Source organism: Oreochromis niloticus, unplaced genomic scaffold, assembly GCF_001858045.2.
Source record: "Oreochromis niloticus isolate F11D_XX unplaced genomic scaffold, O_niloticus_UMD_NMBU tig00007851_pilon, whole genome shotgun sequence".
NCBI classification, from domain to species: domain Eukaryota; kingdom Metazoa; phylum Chordata; class Actinopteri; order Cichliformes; family Cichlidae; genus Oreochromis; species Oreochromis niloticus.
In genome coordinates, this window is record NW_020328805.1 from 294456 (window position 1) to 313786 (window position 19331).

The following is a 19331-nucleotide window of genomic DNA, read 5'->3' on the forward strand; positions in this document are numbered from 1 at the left end:
TTGTTTCTTCTCTGGTTGGAGTTTCAGCACCTCCAGGAGGATGGAGGTCTTTCTCTCTGAGAGGTCTATGGACCAGACTGCAGGAGCTGACTGGAAAACTGACTGTAATGATGGAAGGACACTCAGACCTGTTTTAGTCTCATAAGAGTACAGATCCAGGAGGAAGTCACTCTGATATTGCTTCAGATCATCATCATAGAAGTATTTCTCATGAAGAGGGAATGTTTGATATGTGCACAGTGATGCTAACAGCTCCTGGATCTTCTCTCCTGTCTGCTGCTCTCTCTCTGCTGCTGCACAGAACAGACTCACAAAGAACCTGACTGCTTCATGGAGACGTGACCACAGAGGAACAACCCTGGAACAATAAGAAGGGAACATTTAGTGATGATTTGATGCGAGCTGCATAAAAAGATTTTTTTCATGCGTTCCGTGTACAGTAACTATATACCAAGGGCGTAGATTTGGTTTTGGCATTGGTGGGGACGGGTGTCTCAACCACCAAACCCCACCCTGTTTCATTATTTTTTCCTTTTCGTCTTTGCTTCTTGATAAAAAAAGGAGAAATATACTTGTCTACATATGCTATTCTACATGCTATTAAACCATTTAAAATTACAATTCATAGTTTTATATGTGAATTCTATAATGTTAAATTACTATTAAACAAATGACTGACTAAAGTATTTTAGACTTTAGTTTACTTCAGCCATATTCCACATAAATCAGGTATCATACAAAAATAAAATTAGCTTCAAATAGAGTCAAGACAATAAAAGAATATAACTTTAGGGCTTAAATGTGGGATGGAGCGATTTCGCAGGTCTTTCCTCCCCACTGCTGTCAGACTCCACAACAAAGACTTTTGCAGCTGATCAAACACACACATGTGCAATAAGACGTTGTAAGTTGTATTTTTACTCAGGTGTATATAACATTTGTATTCTATTTTTATCCTAATGTATATTTTATTCTATTTTATTCTATTCTGTACAGTTGTGTACAGTATATTATTCTTATTGTATTCTAATTTTCGCTATATAACTTTGCACTGTCCCCTTTCTGCTGTGACAAAACGAAAGGTAATCTTATCTTGACACGATTACTTCAGTTATAGTACACCAACTTCTCTTATACATTAGCACTAAGGGAACACTAAATGAACTGGTGGGGGTTTTGTCGATAAAACTCATCTAAGATGACCACAAAATCATTATTCTGTGCTTGATGTGCCTCACCTTTGGCCCTGGCTTTTCCCCTCTGACTGCACTAGGACATATTGCCTCTTGATAAAATAACACATTGATTCGTGCCATATAAAAAGTGAGACAATTCAGATTCTTTGTCAAATCTACACTAATCAATCAATTTACATCAGCAGCCTAACAACTGTAGTGCAAACTGCACTACAAGGTGGAATATTTGCAAAATCAAGACTATCTCATGATATTTTGTCTCAAAAATTAACCCTATGAATATGTCAGTACCACTAGGATGAAATTATTGTGTCACCAACATTTTAACGTTAGACGTATAATTTTAACAGCCTCTGTAAACTAATATCCTGGCTTGTGTAACCGGTTTCTGCTTCATCCTGCTGCAACAGTTCGGCCCAAACAGACTCCTCGACTCTGCATTGTGTTGTGTTTTAAGAAAACAAGGAGTCTCTGATCGATGCCACTTTTTTCCTGAATGGAAACAATGGTGTTTTTATCAGTGCACAGGCTCGCCACACACCACTCCGCACAGCACACTACGGCAGAACATCCCATTAGCATTCCGCTTTAGCATACAGTTTCACACAGTAATAAACAAATGAAAAGTACATACAACTGGTGTTGGACATGTGTCCACTAAGCACTTATTACACTCGGTGCCCATCAGTTAATCAAACATCTTTTATGTATCTGTACTACTTAGCTATATCGTGTGCGGAGCAATACAACTCACCTCTTGTATGGCTACGGCAGACTGGCAGTGGCAGCGATTACTGCAGCTAGAACCGATATGTTCCAGATATCAAGTGAAAGACAGTCTGGATGATCCCTCATAAATACTTGATTGTAAATAAGGTGAAGGAAACCTCATTTAAAATTCTACATAAATGTTATCCAGCCAGCCACTACATGGTAAAATTTAAAAGAGACATAAATACTAACTGTACTTTCTGTGGGGATCATCCAGAAACTGTGACACATCTTTTTTGGTACTGTTCTTTTACACAGAGATTCTGGAAGGAATTTAGCAGGTTTGTTATTGTCCATATTTTAAGGGAGTTTTCTTTACGATGGGAAAATGTTTTATCCTGTTTCTTTAAGTTCCCCAAGAAGAATGATAAATGCTTTTTTATAATTAATTTGTTAGTACTTTTAGCTAAATTTTTTATCCATAAATGTAAGTTTACTAACAAAACACCATATTTCTGTCATTTTGTTAAGGATGTGGAAATGTACATAGAATCAATATCAGACTCCACCAACAAAAAGGCTCTCAAAACAATATATATCTGTTTTTGCGTGTATTCATATAATTATTACCTTTTTCTTTTTACCCCTGGTTTTGTATGTTCATGTTCTGTTCTTTTGTATACTTCATCTGTTTGTATGTTGTATACTCCTTGTTTGTTAAATAAAGTTCTGTTACAAAAAAGAAAAAGAAAAAAAAAAAAGATTACTGCAGCCAGCCTCACCTAACCAGCCACACCGAGAGAGGGGGCGCTGTTTCCCCATTACACTGAGATTTGTGGCAAGTGGAATAAAACCACATAAACACTGTTACACTAGCTCGAGGCTGTCGTTTTTTCTGACAGTTTCAATCAAAATTAGAAATGTTGCTCTGAGACTGAGATAACTAATAGTGCTGCCTGTTGTGCAGTTAGTTTCCAAAACACGTAATTCATGGTTGCATACAATTTTAGACTGATGTGGGCCAAAGCCTAGCATAGCCTGTGATGTTATTGTGACGGACACATTTTATGAGTGAGCTTGGCTTTAACTGACTTACAGGTTTCTTTGAAAAATACTCTCTTATATGCACATTCTTCCTCTTTGCTACCGTGCTCCTCTCAGCGCAGGTTTGCCGCTGCTAAAAATAAACAGAGCTCCCTGAAAAGCTCAGCCAATAACATTGGCCATATTAGTCACATGAGGTCGGACTCCAGTAGAGAACGTAATTTAACTATTTCTGGACCGCTGGGTGAATGAGACGCTGACAGATCTTTTTTTTCTTTCTATCGTTTTTTGTTTTTTTGTTTTTTACAAGACGCGATCAAATTATTGGTGGGGACATGTCCCCTCCGTCCATGCCAAATCGACGCCCTTGCTATATACTCTGTGTATACTGCATGTGGTGAACGCATGTTCTCCATCAAAACTGTTCACTAAGCTTCTGAATACAATCTGACTTACCTGAGCTGTGAGATATAAGGCAGACACTGCAGGAAACTCCTCACTTCACTCTCTTCATGTGAGAAGCCTGTCAGCTTCACTTGTTTCTTCTCTGGTTGGAGTTTCAGCACCTCCAGGAGGATGGAGGTCTTTCTCTCTGAGAGGTCTATGAACCAGACTGCAGGAGCTGACTGGAAAACTGACTGTAATGATGGAAGGACACTCAGACCTGTTTTAGTCCCATAAGAGTACAGGTCCAGGAGGAAGTCACACCATTTCTCTTTAAGAGGACTGTTTTTGTATGTGCACACTGATGCTAACAGCTCCAGGATCTTCTCTCCTGTCTGCTGCTCTCTCTCTGCTGCTGCACAGAACAGACTCACAAAGATCTTCGTTCTGTCTTCATCTGATGTCTCAGCATCAACTCTGGAACAATAAGAAGGAAACATTCAGTGATGATTTGATGTGAGCTGCATTAAAACAACCACACACTGCTGACACACTTTGCAATGTTTGTGAGTTTCATCTGGATCTTTGTTGATTTTCTGTCTTCAGTAAAATAAAACTTTGATAAAAATCAGAGTCTGTTTATTTCTTTGGAAGTCAGCAAACTCATAAATTGAGCAGAGGATCAAATAATTATGTCACTGCTGTAAAAAGGTGGAACACTGTGTGAGAACAGCTGTAATACAGTGTTGTATTATTCATGTGCATCGGAGTATTTTGAGAGTTTAGATTTGATATTTGCTTTGGTCACTGAATCCTGGTATTTCTTGGTTTAATGCAGTAACTTGTCTGTTTTCTACAGGCTAATGTTTGATATGACAGGAAATGCTGTTTGCGTTGGATTCTCTATGATGAAGGAGATGGCGAGCCACCTCTGAACCTGATCACCTCCTTAGCCTGAGCAGCTGCTCTGAGTTTTCACTGTGCCAGACGAGGAGGCCACGCCCCCTTCACCTGAGGTCACCTGTGTGAAAGCACAGCACCAAACAGCTTAGCTGCTGTGTTTCATTCAGGAGCACTTTGGAAGTGAACCTGACTGGACCTGTTTACTAAAACTGACTGACTACAAACCAGAGGAACCAACTACACAACTTCCAAACTCTTAAACATCCCAGAGACACTTTCCTGCATCATCAGGTGACTCCTTGTGATGAGGGAGCAGCTAAAGTAGCCTTGATCACTTCAATATCAACATTGTGTTCGTGCTGTTCACACTCGTCTGTGACACTGTGTGAAATATTCACTAGTGTTTTGTGATCATTCACATTTGATTTGAAAGAAGAAGTTTCAGTACATTGAAGTTAAAGCTCTGAGTGGCTGCAGCTGCTCAGTGAGTCTCTTTCTCTCTTAAAGCCTCAAACAAACTCAGACTCTGGCCCTGCTCACATTTAATATTCTGCAAACCTTCAGTGAGTTATGTTTGCATTGTGTGATCAATATTTGTGTGTTCTGTATCACTTTGTGCATTTTCCTTTTCCTGTCATGAAGACAGCTCAGACCTGCTGGAGTCTCCAGGTCCTGCTGAGCTTTCAGTTTATGTGATAAATGCTTTGTCAGTCATGGATGGGCCTCACTTTAGACCAGCTCACACAACACACTTCACTAACAACCAGTAACTGTCTGAATTAACTCAGGAATATCTGTAACACATGTACAACTTTATAAAGTGTTCATCCATCACTGAAAAAGTATCAAACTGCTGTCATTAAACATGTTATATTTGAGCCTCTTCAGCAAAACGTCATCATGTGTATCCATGTTTATGATTGACATACTGAGGAGGAGCTTTATAAATGATGGAATAAGTTTTGACAAACACTCACTGATGCTGAAGAGTGTGCAGCTGTTATAAAGTGTTAGCAGCAAAACACTAAATATCAACAACACAGAAACACACAGAGGGGAACAACAACATCTACAACAGCAGCTTCACCTGCTGCTCACATCACACACGTGGAAATCACATATTTACTAACATTTGATAATTAATTCATTTACATTTGCTTAAACTGAAAGTTTGTAAAATACAAAATTAATATTTTCTTGTTCAGAAAAGTCTTAAACACAAAGATTCACATGTTAGTGGCCACGTTGAGCCTCCTGTCAGTTTTTAGTTTCACCAAACTAGCTCTCTTTACCTGGCTATATCACCATGGTAACAGATGCTGAACACAGCCTGGTGTAGATCAGGTTTTGTTCAGAGTGTCAGATTAAAATCAGCTGTAAGTGCCACATTTTCTCTGATTCTTTTATTTCCAGTCTGCTCTGAGCAGCAAAGTCTGTGAGCCACATGGTCACACAAGTTTCCATGTATGCAGCTGCTGATGCAGTGTGAAACAGATGTGGAGCCTAATCTGCTGCACATCTGTTTCACACATTAGAACATCCATCAGTCTGTGTTTAGTCCATTTATCACAGAGAAGATCCACCAATAGCAAGCAGGTCTGGCCCAGACCTGGTATCAAGCCGGCACTGCTGGCTGACTTCTAGCATGATAAGACGCATGTCATCCAGATGTGGGCCAGGCCTAGATGACACTGTCTTTGTGATGGCATGCCACATCTGGCTCGATTGAGGTTTGGTTTATTTAGCCCAGGTTCATAGAAAACAGGTCTGGCCTGGATCCGGCATCAAGCTGGCACCTCTGACTGACTGGTGTCATGGCAGAGTGTATGTCAACCAGATGTGGGCCAGGTCTGGCAATGATGCACTATTTATGTTCTTATTTTCCTATTTTAGTTAGAAGACCCAAATGCCATGTTGCAATACTACACTGCTATGGTAGCCAACATTTCAAATGCAGGTTTTTTGAGTCCAAAACCTAGTGAGAGTTCACTCATGTTTACCACTGGGAGGCTGTAGCTCAGGAGGTACAGCAAGTCCCCTACTGATCGGAAGGTAAGTGGTTCGATCCCTGGCTTCTCCAGTCTCCGTGTCAAGAGTGTGAATGTAGTTAGGAAGCACTCAGTTTAAAGAAAGTGTGTGATTGGGTGAATGTAGCTTGTTGTATAGAGACCTTTGAGTAATCCAAGAGAGTAGAAAAGTGCTATATAAGAATCAGTCCATTCACTGTCTGAACAGTTTCATCATGTTGCTTTTGTACTATTATGTTCCGGCACATGTTGTTATTACATGGCTTGATTAAGGCACACATTAGGCTGACACCTGGGGCCAGAGCTGAAACTGTTCTGGGCCAGCACAGGAGCACCAGTGAGTTTGCAACCGTTCTTGTGCTGGACCATGTGTGGGCCAGATCCAGGCCATACCAATTTTGCTATGTGGGAACACTCTCTGCTACATGAGCTCAGTCACATGTTCACCTTCATTCATACAACTTACATCAACTTATTGAATTGAACATGAAATCAGTTCATTTCTACACCTATCAAAGACAATCCAATACAACCTGTCTGATGAGAACGTCTTTATTTTAGATCCCGTTGTCCTGTTTCAGCATTAAAAGTCATCTGATATTCATAGAAAATAACCACAAGTTAAAATCATCACTTTACAATTCATGAAGTTTCAAATATTTCCATCACTTGTTTTCACAGCACATCTTTTCTCACAGATTTTTGACTCGTGTGAACAACATGTTATTTACCTGAGCTGTGAGATATAAGGCAGACACTGCAGGAAACTCCTCACTTCACTCTCTTCATGTGAGCAGCCTGTCAGCTCCACTTGTTTCTTCTCTGGTTGGAGTTTCAGCACCTCCAGGAGGATGGAGGTCTTTCTCTCTGAGAGCTTTATGGACCAGACTGCAGGAGCTGACTGGAAAACTGACTGTAATGATGGAAGGACACTCAGACCTGTTTTAGTCTCATAAGAGTACAGGTCCAGGAGGAAGTCACACCATTTCTCTTTAAGAGGACTGTTTTTGTATCTGCACACTGATGCTAACAGCTCCAGGATCTTCTCTCCTGTCTGCTGCTCTCTCTCTGCTGCTGCACAGAACAGACTCACAAAGATCCTCATTCTGTCTTCATCTGATGTCTCAGCATCAACTCTGGAACAATAAGAAGGAAACATTCAGTGATGATTTGATGTGAGCTGCATTAAAACAGCCACACACTGCTGACACACTTTGCAATGTTTGTGAGTTTCATCTGGATCTTTGTTGATTTTCTGTCTTCAGTAAAATGAAACTTTGATAAAAATCAGAGTCTGTTTATTTCTTTGGAAGGCAGCAAACTCATAAATTGAGCAGAGGATCAAATAATTATGTCACTGCTGTAAAAAGGTGGAACACTGTGTGAGAACAGCTGTAATACAGTGTTGTATTATTCATGTGCATCGGAGTATTTTGAGAGTTTAGATTTGATATTTGCTTTGGTCACTGAATCCTGGTATTTCTTGGTTTAATGCAGTAACTTGTCTGTTTTCTACAGGCTAATGTTTGATATGACAGGAAATGCTGTTTGCGTTGGATTCTCTATGATGAAGGAGATGGCGAGCCACCTCTGAACCTGATCACCTCCTTAGCCTGAGCAGCTGCTCTGAGGTTTCACTGTGCCAGACGAGGAGGCCACGCCCCCTTTTTCAGCCTTCACCTGTGTGAAAGCACAGCACCAAACAGCTTAGCTGCTGTGTTTCATTCAGGAGCACTTTGGAAGTGAACCTGACTGGACCTGTTTACTAAAACTGACTGACTACAAACCAGAGGAACCAACTACACAACTTCCAAACTCTTAAACATCCCAGAGACACTTTCCTGCATCATCAGGTGACTCCTTGTGATGAGGGAGCAGCTAAAGTAGCCTTCATCACTTCAATATCAACATTGTGTTTGTGACGTTTACACTCGTCTGTGACGCTGTGTGAAATATTCACTAGTGTTTTGTGATCATTCACATTTGATTTGAAAGAAGAAGTTTCAGTACATTGAAGTTAAAGCTCTGAGTGGCTCCAGCTGCTCAGTGAGTCTCTTCCTCTCTTAAAGCCTCAAACAAACTCAGACTCTGGCCCTGCTCATTTAATATTCTGCAAACCTTCAGTGAGTTATGTTTGCATTGTGTGATCAATATTTGTATGTTCTGTATCACTTTGTGCATTTTCCTTTTCCTGTCATGAAGACAGCTCAGACCTGCTGGAGTCTCCAGGTCCTGCTGAGCTTTCAGTTTATGTGATAAATGCTTTGTCAGTCATGGATGGGCCTCACTTTAGACCAGCTCACACAACACACTTCACTAACAACCAGTAACTGTCTGAATTAACTCAGGAATATCTGTAACACATGTACAACTTTATAAAGTGTTCATCCATCACTGAAAAAGTATCAAACTGCTGTCATTAAACATGTTATATTTGAGCCTCTTCAGCAAAACTTCATCATATGTATCCATGTTTATGATTGACATACTGAGGAGGAGCTTTATAAATGATGGAATAAGTTTTGACAAACACTCACTGATGCTGAAGAGTGTGCAGCTGTTATAAAGTGTTAGCAGCAAAACACTAAACATCAACAATACAGAAACACACAGAGGGGAACAACAACATCTACAACAGCAGCTTCACCTGCTGCTCACATCACACACGTGGAAATCACATATTTACTAACATTTGATAATTAATTCATTTAGATTTGTTTACTTTGAAAATTAGACCAAATTTATATTTTCTGCTGCAGAAAAGTCTTAAACACAAAGATTCACATGTTAGTGGCCATGTTGAGCCTCCTGTCAGTGTTTAGTTTCACCAAACTAGCTCTCTTTACCTGGCTATATCACCATGGTAACAGATGCTGAACACAGCCTGGTGTAGATCAGGTTTTGTTCAGAGTGTCAGATTAAAATCAGCTGTAAGTGCCACATTTTCTCTGATTCTTTTATTTCCAGTCTGCTCTGAGCAGCACAGTCTGTGAGCCACATGGTCACACAGGTTTCCATGTATGCAGCTGCTGATGCAGTGTGAAACAGATGTGGAGCCTAATCTGTTGCACATCTGTTTCACACATTACAACATCCATCAGTCTGTGTTTAGTCCATTTATCACAGAGATGATCCACCAATAACATGAACTTCACTTTGATGTGGTGACAAACTCATTCATCAGATTGTGTGTCAGAGCTGAATGCAGCGAGTAACCTTTCATGTTTAAGTGGATCGAGGTCAAAGTGTCACAGCTTTAATGTGCAGCTGTCAGCTAACAAATAAACTGCAGCACAGAGCACTCACACACACATACAGGGGTCCTTCTCAAAAAATTAGCATATTGTGATAAAGTTCATTATTTCCTGTAATGTACTGATAAACATTAGACTTTCATATATTTTAGATTCATTACACACAACTGAAGTAGTTCAAGCCTTTCATTGTTTTAATATTGATGATTTTGGCATACATAACTCATGAAAACCCAAAATTCCTATCTCAAAAAATTAGCTGTATTGTTATAGTTACATATTGTTTATAGCTCTGTGTCACCTGTTAATGTAACAATATTTCTTATTAATTGAGGTGAAAATCAGTGGGTCTACTTTGTGTGGAAGAAGACAGAAATAACGTATGAATGGTCGTTGTGTGGATGTGGAGACGAGAGGCCCCAAACGCAGGCCTCACAGGCTGAAGCTGAACATCCTGGATAACTCAAACTGTTTCACTCTGCAGTAACAGCTGCTTGATGCTGTTTTGTTTTAAAGCCTATCAGAAACAGATAAATACCTTAACAGTACAATTTTTATTAATATTTTTAATTAAGCTTTTTTTCCCCCAGGAGGTCTTAGTGATGCTGTAAATGTCACTAAGTGCAGTTTTATTCTCACAGACAAACTGTAACATGTTAAAAACTGTTGAAGGTAAATGTTACAAATTTGTGGACTCATTTCTATAAACTGAGTTCAATCAACCAGCAACTAAATTGTCAAATAGAGCTAAAATATTTTCAGCACTCATTTATTGATAGACAGACTTTATTGTGTGAAGAACATGTCGTGTACCTGAGCTGTGAGATATAAGGCAGACACTGCAGCAAACTCCTCACTTCACTCTCTTCATGTGAGCAGTCTCTCAGCTCCACTTGTTTCTTCTCTGGTTGGAGTTTCAGCACCTCCAGGAGGATGGAGGTCTTTCTCTCTGAGAGCTTTATGGACCAGACTGCAGGAGCTGACTGGAAAACTGACTGTAATGATGGAAGGACACTCAGACCTGTTTTAGTCTCACAGTCCTTCACATGGGAGTACAGATCCAACAGGAAGTCACTCTGATATTTGTCATTGTAATGAGAATGAAGAGGGAATTTCTGATAAGAGCAGACTGATGATAACATGTTGAGGATCTTCTCTCCCGTCCTCTGTTCTCTATCTGCTGCTACAATGAAGAGATTCATCAACAACTCAGTTTGATCTGAGAGATTTCCTGATGACTGACAGAAACTGGAAGAAAGAAAAGGAAACATGATGTGATGATTTGGTCTGAGCACAACAAACAGAAACAAGCAGCACTCGCTGATACCATCATAGAAATGTCTCAAGATAAATATCTCCAGCATTTAAAATACATTAAAGACATATAAGGTCAGTATTACAGTTGGTTCAATTATTTCTATAAAGTAACTCAACTGGATTTTAAACCACAATTGAAGAGCACATGAAAACATTGAGTATTTAATAAGTAAAACCAAAGAGCATACCTGAGTGAGTGGATGTGGAGTAAACGGTGTAAGAGGAACGAGCTCGCACTTTGACAGACTCTGTGATCACAGTGAAGGCAGACTTTCACCTTCCTCTTCCTCTCCTGCAGGACTCTCACGGCTCCATCATACAGTTGTGTTTTACTGTTGACTGGGAGGTGCAGCTGATTCTCAGTGAAGTCAAGTAAACTCACGTAATCCACGTCCCCATCAGTCAGAAGAGAAATTGTCCACAGCTGGCGTGACAAGGAGTCACTCCTACAGTTGGAAGGTTGGTAGAGAACTTCATTAGTTCACATTTAATCAAGGTTTAGAAAGTAAATCTTAAACAAGTGTAAAATGTACATTCAAAATATGAACAGATATAGTCAGCAGAGTCACCGCAGTTTGAACAGGATGTAAGAATCATTCTGTCTAAATCATAAAAGTCTATATTTCTGACTAATTTACCTCTTGTAGCAGTTTTTGTTTCTGGTTATAAGGACAAGTTTAACCTCCTAGGATGTGGCGTCCACATATGGGGACATCACATTTTGGTTGTCTAGACTAAGTTTTGCTCTTTCAAATGAACCATGTGGCTCAAAGGGGCACAATTGTTGTTTCTCATTTTGTTTTTGTACTCAGGAAAAATGCTGCTGTGTTCAGACACCAAATAAAGAGTTTTTTACATCATTACTCAATTGTGGCTGTATAGTGTTCTACTATAAAGTCACAAAAGCAAAGAGACATTTAAAATGCATGAAAGAGTTTGGGTGTTAGGAGGTTAATGGACTGATCATTGCTGAGGTGTTTGGGTCTTGCTGTTTGGTTAGAAACTAAAAAACAAAGATACTTCTCTTAAATCTTAAAGGTTTTGACTGTCAGCTTGTTTGTTGTGTTCAGGAGATGAGCTAATATTTATAATTCATTGTACTTTAATGAGAAAACTGTATTGAACTAGCAGACTAACAACATGTAAATTTATCTAAACACATTTTTGTAGAGGAAATTTTTATATTTGTGTTTATATGTGAACTAGAGGGTGAAACATTTTGACTTAGTGGATTTTAACTGAACACAAGGTAACAAAGGCAGTACGTTTCTCGTTGGAGAATAAAAGCTACACGTGTCTGCCTGATAACTCAGGAGTAACAGCTACAAATGAACACAGCATTAATCTGGGAGATAAGTCTGTTACTCTAACCTTACTTTGGGTTGTCTTTAGCATTGCTCATGGCCTCTGATCATGAAATTAACTTCACAACAATTATGAGACCATGGGTCAGTGTGATGCAGTGGTGCTAGTTTACAAGTTAAATGTGCTTCAGCTGAGACTGAAAATGTCTTAAATAAGTAATAAAACCTCTCATTCAAATGACAAACATCCAGGTAAAAGTTAGTTAAGCTTTCTGGGATCCCCTCACCTGGATTATTATGTATGTATCAAGACTAAAGGGTAATGTTACCAAACACGTAAAGACTACATACAAACTTTCTGCTGTCTACAACTCACTGGAAACATGATGAAACAAATCATTCTCACTACTATGTTTTCATTTTTCACTTGAAGAAAAACACATACTGCTCTAAATCACTGAATGCTTTACATTTAAAACAGAACCCAAAACAAACCCTTTAACTTCAGTTCTAAATGTTCTCACTTACCTTTGAAGTTTGCTAAGACATCCCAGCAAAGGCCTCATTCCCTGTTGTGATACTGTTGTATCCTCCAGGTTCAGCTCTATTTCCCTCTCCTTACTCTGGCTGATTACATATGACAGAACACAACAATGCTGAGGATCAAGAGTCTCTCCACTCACATCAATACAGTAGTCCAGTTTCTCCAGGAGGCAGAGGCAGGCATCAGGTGACTGAGACTCATAGAGGCATTGACATAAGAACATTAAGTCCATTTCACAGTCTTCACTGTCACTACAACCTACAAAGGTGGTCACCAACTCCTTGAAGAACCAGTCAGACGTGTCTCTGAGCTGCTGAGGAGGAAGGAGACTCTCTAACAAATCAGCGTTCTTCTCGTTCAACAGTCCACACAGGAAAGGGACCAAATGTTTCATGTGTTTGCTGCCCTGAACCAGACACTGCTGTAGAACACACCTGGTCTTCTCTGGATCCTTTAAGACCCACAGAGCTGCAAAAAACTCCTGAACTGTGTAGTGGAGAAAGGCACACAAGGGTTTCTTTATAGTTGGGCTGACTTGAATTACATTCCTGCTCAAAATGGCCAAATTAGCACAGCTGTCTAGTTTGGGCAGTGATGTTAGGTTCACATTTTTCCCTTCTGTTGCACAAAAAGCTGCCTGAGATAAAGACAGTATTGCATCCCATTTAGTGCTTTCATTTTCAGATGTCTTAGAAACATTCCTCTGATTGCAGAAATGGAGGATATTGAGGTATATTTCAGTAACTGTGCAGGGATGTGGAGAGAAATCAGAGCCCTCAAAGCTAAAGCAGGCGACCACCATCAGGGCGTACATGGGGACGTGGCAAAGAGAGAATAACTCCAAGTTACACAAAACTTTGTTGAAGTGATCCTCGCTCAGATTCTTGGATAAGTACTCTCTGATGCCCTGCTCACTGAAGCCTTTCACTTCCACTCTGAGACAGTCCCAATCCAACAGGAAGTCTGCTGACTCCACCTCTGGTCTGCAGGTGACGATGATCTTTGCTTCGGGTAGAAGAGTCTTCTGTATGAGCTTAAACACCACAGATGTAGAGCCAACATCTGTAACTCCATCAAAAATGATGGTAACACTGTCAGCATTATCCTTCATGTCCTCTAAGACCTCATCTTTGCCTTCATCTGGTTCACAGAACACACTGAAGAGAAGATCCTCCAGTTTATGGACCTCTGTGATGTTGGGTGTTTCTCTCATATCAAAGTAGAACATGTAATCTAGATCTCTGTTATCTTTCTCTGACCACAGTTTCAACATCTGATGGACCACAGATGTTTTCCCAGCTCCAGGTTTTCCTACCAAAAGGATTTTTTTTTCATATGTTTTCAGGAGTTCACTCGGAGAAGTTCCATGTTTGTCCTCAGGTATGTAGGTTTTTAGTTTTTTAGTTCGAAGCTTCCTGCTTTTCTTGATCTTTGACTTTTTTATTTTGGATGGTGAAGCCTGTCCTGGTGTGTCTAACACAAGCGAGATGTAGGACAAAGATGTCTCCTTGTTGAACAGGACTGCTTTACTTTGAGTCCATGATCTTTCTGAAATCTTTTGAGCTTCTGATTTCAGCTTTTGCTGGTATCTGTGACATGGTTTAGGGCCTGAAAGAAAGGAGGTGTAGGAGAAATTAATTAAAAAGTAATTTAGGGATTTAACTCATGTGTCACTGAACAATACTGCATTATAAATGAGTGTGATCACGAGAAATCAGACTTCAGTTTGTTGAAAAATACCTTGTAAATACGTTACATCCATGTTGGTGTCATCCTTGAAGGAAAAGCAGCTGATCCAGTAGTTCAGGTCAAATTTGTCTCGTGAAGAGGAATTTGACTGTGTAATTTCCAGAAAAGATGGCGGTCTTCCTGCGGATCTCTTTCTTGTTATGTCAATAATCCTGAGAAACTCATAGCAGGCTGCTTCCCCCTTTTTTATGACAGAGTCCACAATTTCTCTGGTTTTGTCAAAGTCGTCACCCGCTGTCTTTATTTTACTGACTTCTTCCTCTGAAAAAACTTCTTTCTGGTAGAGATGCTCCACAATCACAGTGAGCCCCTTTAATGTTCTCACCAGGTTGAGTCTGGCCCTCTTGACGTACTCCACAGCGGACTGAGATGTACAAGCCATGTTTCCTTTATTTCCTGGATTTCTGTTGAAAAAATATGAATTTAAGCAAAATGTAATTCATTTCAAAGATTCAGACTAATATATAATTTTGATGTTGCTCCTGTTCCTAGCATTGCTAGGCTTCGTTTTAAATTGATGTGTCAAGTGTTTATAATTTATCCTCAATCTTTGACTTTTAGTTTTTTCAGCATTCTGGTTTTTGATTTTATTTTCTTGTCTTCTTTAAATGTTTTTCTTTATTATTTTGCAAAGAAACTTGTAACTCTAGTTTTGATAATTACTGTGTATTTTCTTATTTTGCATCCTCGGGGAAACTAAACAACCTCTAGCGAAGCGGATGGCACAACACAGAAGAGCAACCTCATCAGGCCAGGACTCTGCAGTCTATTTACACCTACAGGCCAGTGGACACTCTTTCAATAATGAGGATGTACACATCCTGGACAGGGAGCAACGCTGGTTGCCCTTCCCCTCTAAGCTTCACCTCCACCCGCGTTAAGTAAGACTGCCGCACATTCACTGAAACCACGTCTAGCCTGCTGTTAACACGTCCCTGTCACAGTGACTCTGAGGTCTCCAGCTCATAACTGCACTTGCCAATAGCTTAAAGGTTCCTGCTGGATGTTACCCAGTGCCTGGCTCCCCATTCCTCGTCCTTGACGACAACTCTTAAGATTATAATGAGTAGTGCCACAATCTTATAACCGTTGGACACATTTGTCTTTGTGTAGTCCTGCGAACTGATGCTAAAAAGGATATTTCCTTCTGTTCTCACCTCCTAAACAAATTGAAAATGATCTTTGTAACTTGAGGGCCAATATATTAATATTTTTTAGCCTTAAACATAATTATTGTCTTTAATTTCACTAAATCTTTCATTAGTTTCAATTTTATGAACAAATTATTCGTTTGTCCTCTGCATTTAACATGAATATGAATCCTTTGTGTCACTTTCTTCTGTAATAAGTATGGAGGTTTTATGGTATTTACATATGCATTCCCCCCAAATTTCTACACAGTAACTACGATACAGGAAAAAGTATAAAGTGTGCATCGCCTTGTAGTCTGATAAATCTCTAACCTTACCCAAAATATAAATGTTTTTAGCCATCTTATTTTACGTGCTTTCGATTTTTGTCTGCTCCTGAGTCCACTCCCTCGTTTCCAGCGTGACAATCTGTTTTATTTCTGTCAATAGAAAATTGTATTTATTAGTCAGTATAAGCTTTTAATGATATAAGTTTGCTTGTGATAGAATGCTGCATGATGATCATTTCCTTGCTTAGAGCTGGATGTTCTTTTCATTGTTCAGGACTGATTGTTCTTTATAAAACATGTTCTGATATTTGTATCTGAGTCTTCTCACAGCGATAGTAAGAAGACAAACAAGCAGTTCTGACCTCGAACACACACACACACACACACACACACACTCACACACACACAATCACATACGCACATGCTCACGTCAAATGTATTCATTTTTCTTGTGTATAAATAAAGACAAGTGCAAGAGCAGAGCGCGCATCGCAGGGCCCCCACTCTGGTGTGAGCGTTCTGTGATCGCCCTTGTATACATGTAAATGCTGCAGCGTCTGTGTGTGTTTCTCCTCTTAGACTCTCAGCTGAAGAAGTGTCTTTAGAATAAATCTCTTGACATTTATTTTGGTCCTTCGAAGCCAGGGCAGAAACATCAGAACTGTTATCTGTGACTCTGTTCCAGGATCCAGCACTGATTCCTGACGCCGTGGGAAGCCAGCACCGAAGTCTGTGCACAGCCCTCTTAGACGAGGCCGAAAGACCTGGGACGCTAAAATTCGGGTCCAGGCCGGTGTTTTTAGTCTGGTCCACGGCGGTGGGATTCAGTCTGGCGATCCGAACCACCAGTGAGACATCTGAGGGTGAGAAACACTATTTTCATATATAAAACGGCCGCAAAGGTTTAAAGAAACGTGATAAAACAGGTTTAAGTTCGCCAAAAGAACTGTGTTTAGACTGGTTTTAGAAGTAGCCGTTAAATACTTCGTCACAAAATAGGTTTAAGTTCGCCAAAAGGAACCGTGTTTAGACTGGTTTTAGAGGTAGCCGAAATTACTTCGTGACAAATTAAAATACGTTTAGGCAAATTAAAACACGTTGAGACAAAGAAATTAAAATAGGTTTAAGTTCGCCAAAAGGAACTGTGTTTAGACTGGTTTTAGAGGTAGCCGTGAAATACTTCGTGACAAATTAGCGCGCAAATGTCTATGTGTGTATGTGTCTAGAAGTAAGTTGATTTTACAGCACAATACGCTGCTGAACTACTTCTGTTTTATTTTGTTTTCTTTGCTGAGGCTCACGTACTGGCGACATTGGAGAACGGTTGGGTTTCGTCTCGTAACACTGATACCGCTTGACCTTTAGGGTCAAGTCGAAGGCCGTATCAGTAACCACTCTGAAGTCGAGCGTGCCAGTGACGGCCCAGCAAAATCTTTAAAAATGGGGAATAAACAAGCAAAATTAACACCTGATGAGGGATGGTTAGAAAAACAACAAACCGGAGCAGGAGTAATCCAAAAGAAAGGGAGAGGAATGGAGAGGACGACAGGCAAAAAAGAGTAAAAGCATTAACAAACAAAGAAGACAGTGACTCAGAACAGGATAGCAGCTCAGGTGAAGAGAATAGTTCAGATCAGGAAGAACATAATAATCCCTCACCAAGTGAAAAATTCAAGATCAAAGCAGAAGTTTAAAAAGGGCTGGAAACAGACCCGACTGAATACATATAGATACAAGAGGAATAAAGTAAAATAAACAAAAGGCTAAATTGAATTAGAACTTAACTGTAATGTATTCAAGTTGATGATAGCAAGGATAACAACCTGTAAACTGGTATTAACAATGACACATAGTTGGGATGAAGACCATGCCCAGGATGAACAGAATGATTCAAGCAAGATTCACACAACCACATATTAAATAAAATAGAGAGACGCATAAGATATATTAAGGTTGTGTCATTGTTCAGCCAAGGAAAGTGTGTGAAAAGGAAAATGTCTCCAGCTTGGGGGAGGGTGAAACTGCAGATCACCCCTGCCCTTGGTGGATACAAATAAAATATAAATAAATATTGTGATACACTATTGCTGTTATATAAAGAGATAACCTTCGACTGCCTCTTAACATTAATAATGAAATAATATTAATATGGAGAGGCACCTTAGTCAATTATGATGTGAGGTGGATAATTGTTAGAAGTAGTCTGCATCAAACTTAAGGTTGCTCAAATTCAGTACAATGACATATGAGAGGATGAAAATAAAGACATTATCTAAACCAATTAAGTGCATAGAGGCACTTGACCTGCTTGAAAACCTGTCATCCTAGATGAGACATTGCTGAAATATACAGCACACCTATACTAACAACTAATAATTTAAAATCTGTATACAGTGGCTAACGCTACAAAATTGAGAAGCTGAATTAAATATGTGGTCACTGCTAAGCTGATGAGCAGGTTACACTTTTTTACAGCAGGAGCTACATGAGAACACATCAGAGGGAGGGAAACAGCTATTAAAGCTCAAACACGCAGCTGTCTGTGGGCTCAGTTTTTTCCCCTCACACTTCTGATTTGTCTTTGGCAGCAGCCTTTTTTGCATCCTGACTCATGTGTATAAAACGTTGATACCATCAGCAACTTATTTGTTTTGTTTTTTGTTTTTATTTTGTTTTGTTTTGTTGTTTTGAAAATTAATTAAATTTGTGATCACACTCGTGGATCACAGTGACACTTAATGATTAGGCATATGATTTACTAATGCAGATGTAATAAGTTTATTCTAAAATTGAAGGAGAACAAACAAGAACAACATCTTCAGTTGTTCTCTGTGTGCTGCATTTTGTTTTTGTTTTTGTTTTTTTGATGTGTTGCTTGAGTGAGGAGTACTTTGACTTATGAAGTAGCTCTCACCATGCGACCTTGATGATGATAAGTTCAGAGCCAGCTGAGAGCTGGGTTGTCTGCTTTGTTTTAGGTGATAAGGCAGAAAAGTTAAAACTTAGTTTCTTGTCTTGGGAAAAAAAAGAAGGGGTTTTGTGTTTCTCAGCCAAGAACAACTACAATTTCATTTTCTGTTTTTGAGAAAGGAGAATTTAAAATAACAATAATAATAATAATAATGATAATAATAATAAAACAAACAAAGAGTGATGTTTTGTTTAAGTGGTGAAGAAAGCTAATACTGCAAAATACCGTCTAGTGCATGATCTGCGAGCAATAAATGAAATTACTGAAATGATGCCACCAGTAGTAGCAAATCCCCACACTATACTGAATCAAGTCACTCCAAAATAAAACAATGGTTCTCAGTGATAGACTTATCAAATGCTTTTTTCTCAGTGTTTGGCTTCACTTTTGAGGGGCAGAGACAGTTTCTACTCTACGTAGATGACATTTTAGTGACTGGCCACACAGAGGGAGGGTGTAAGCAAAATACTATGGCTGTGTTACGTTGCTGAGTTAAGGCCACAAGGT

At 39.5% G+C, this 19331-nt stretch overlaps 1 long non-coding RNA gene across 1 annotated transcript; it reads right to left on the bottom strand.

Moving 5' to 3' along the window:
• LOC112845550 (uncharacterized) lies at positions 1–2008 on the bottom strand. Its single transcript, XR_003218394.1, has 2 exons — positions 1951–2008; positions 1–358 (listed from the first exon to the last, which is right to left on the bottom strand). It is a non-coding gene; the product is annotated as an uncharacterized LOC112845550 (long non-coding RNA).
• Between the last annotated feature and the right edge of the window lie 17323 nt (positions 2009–19331).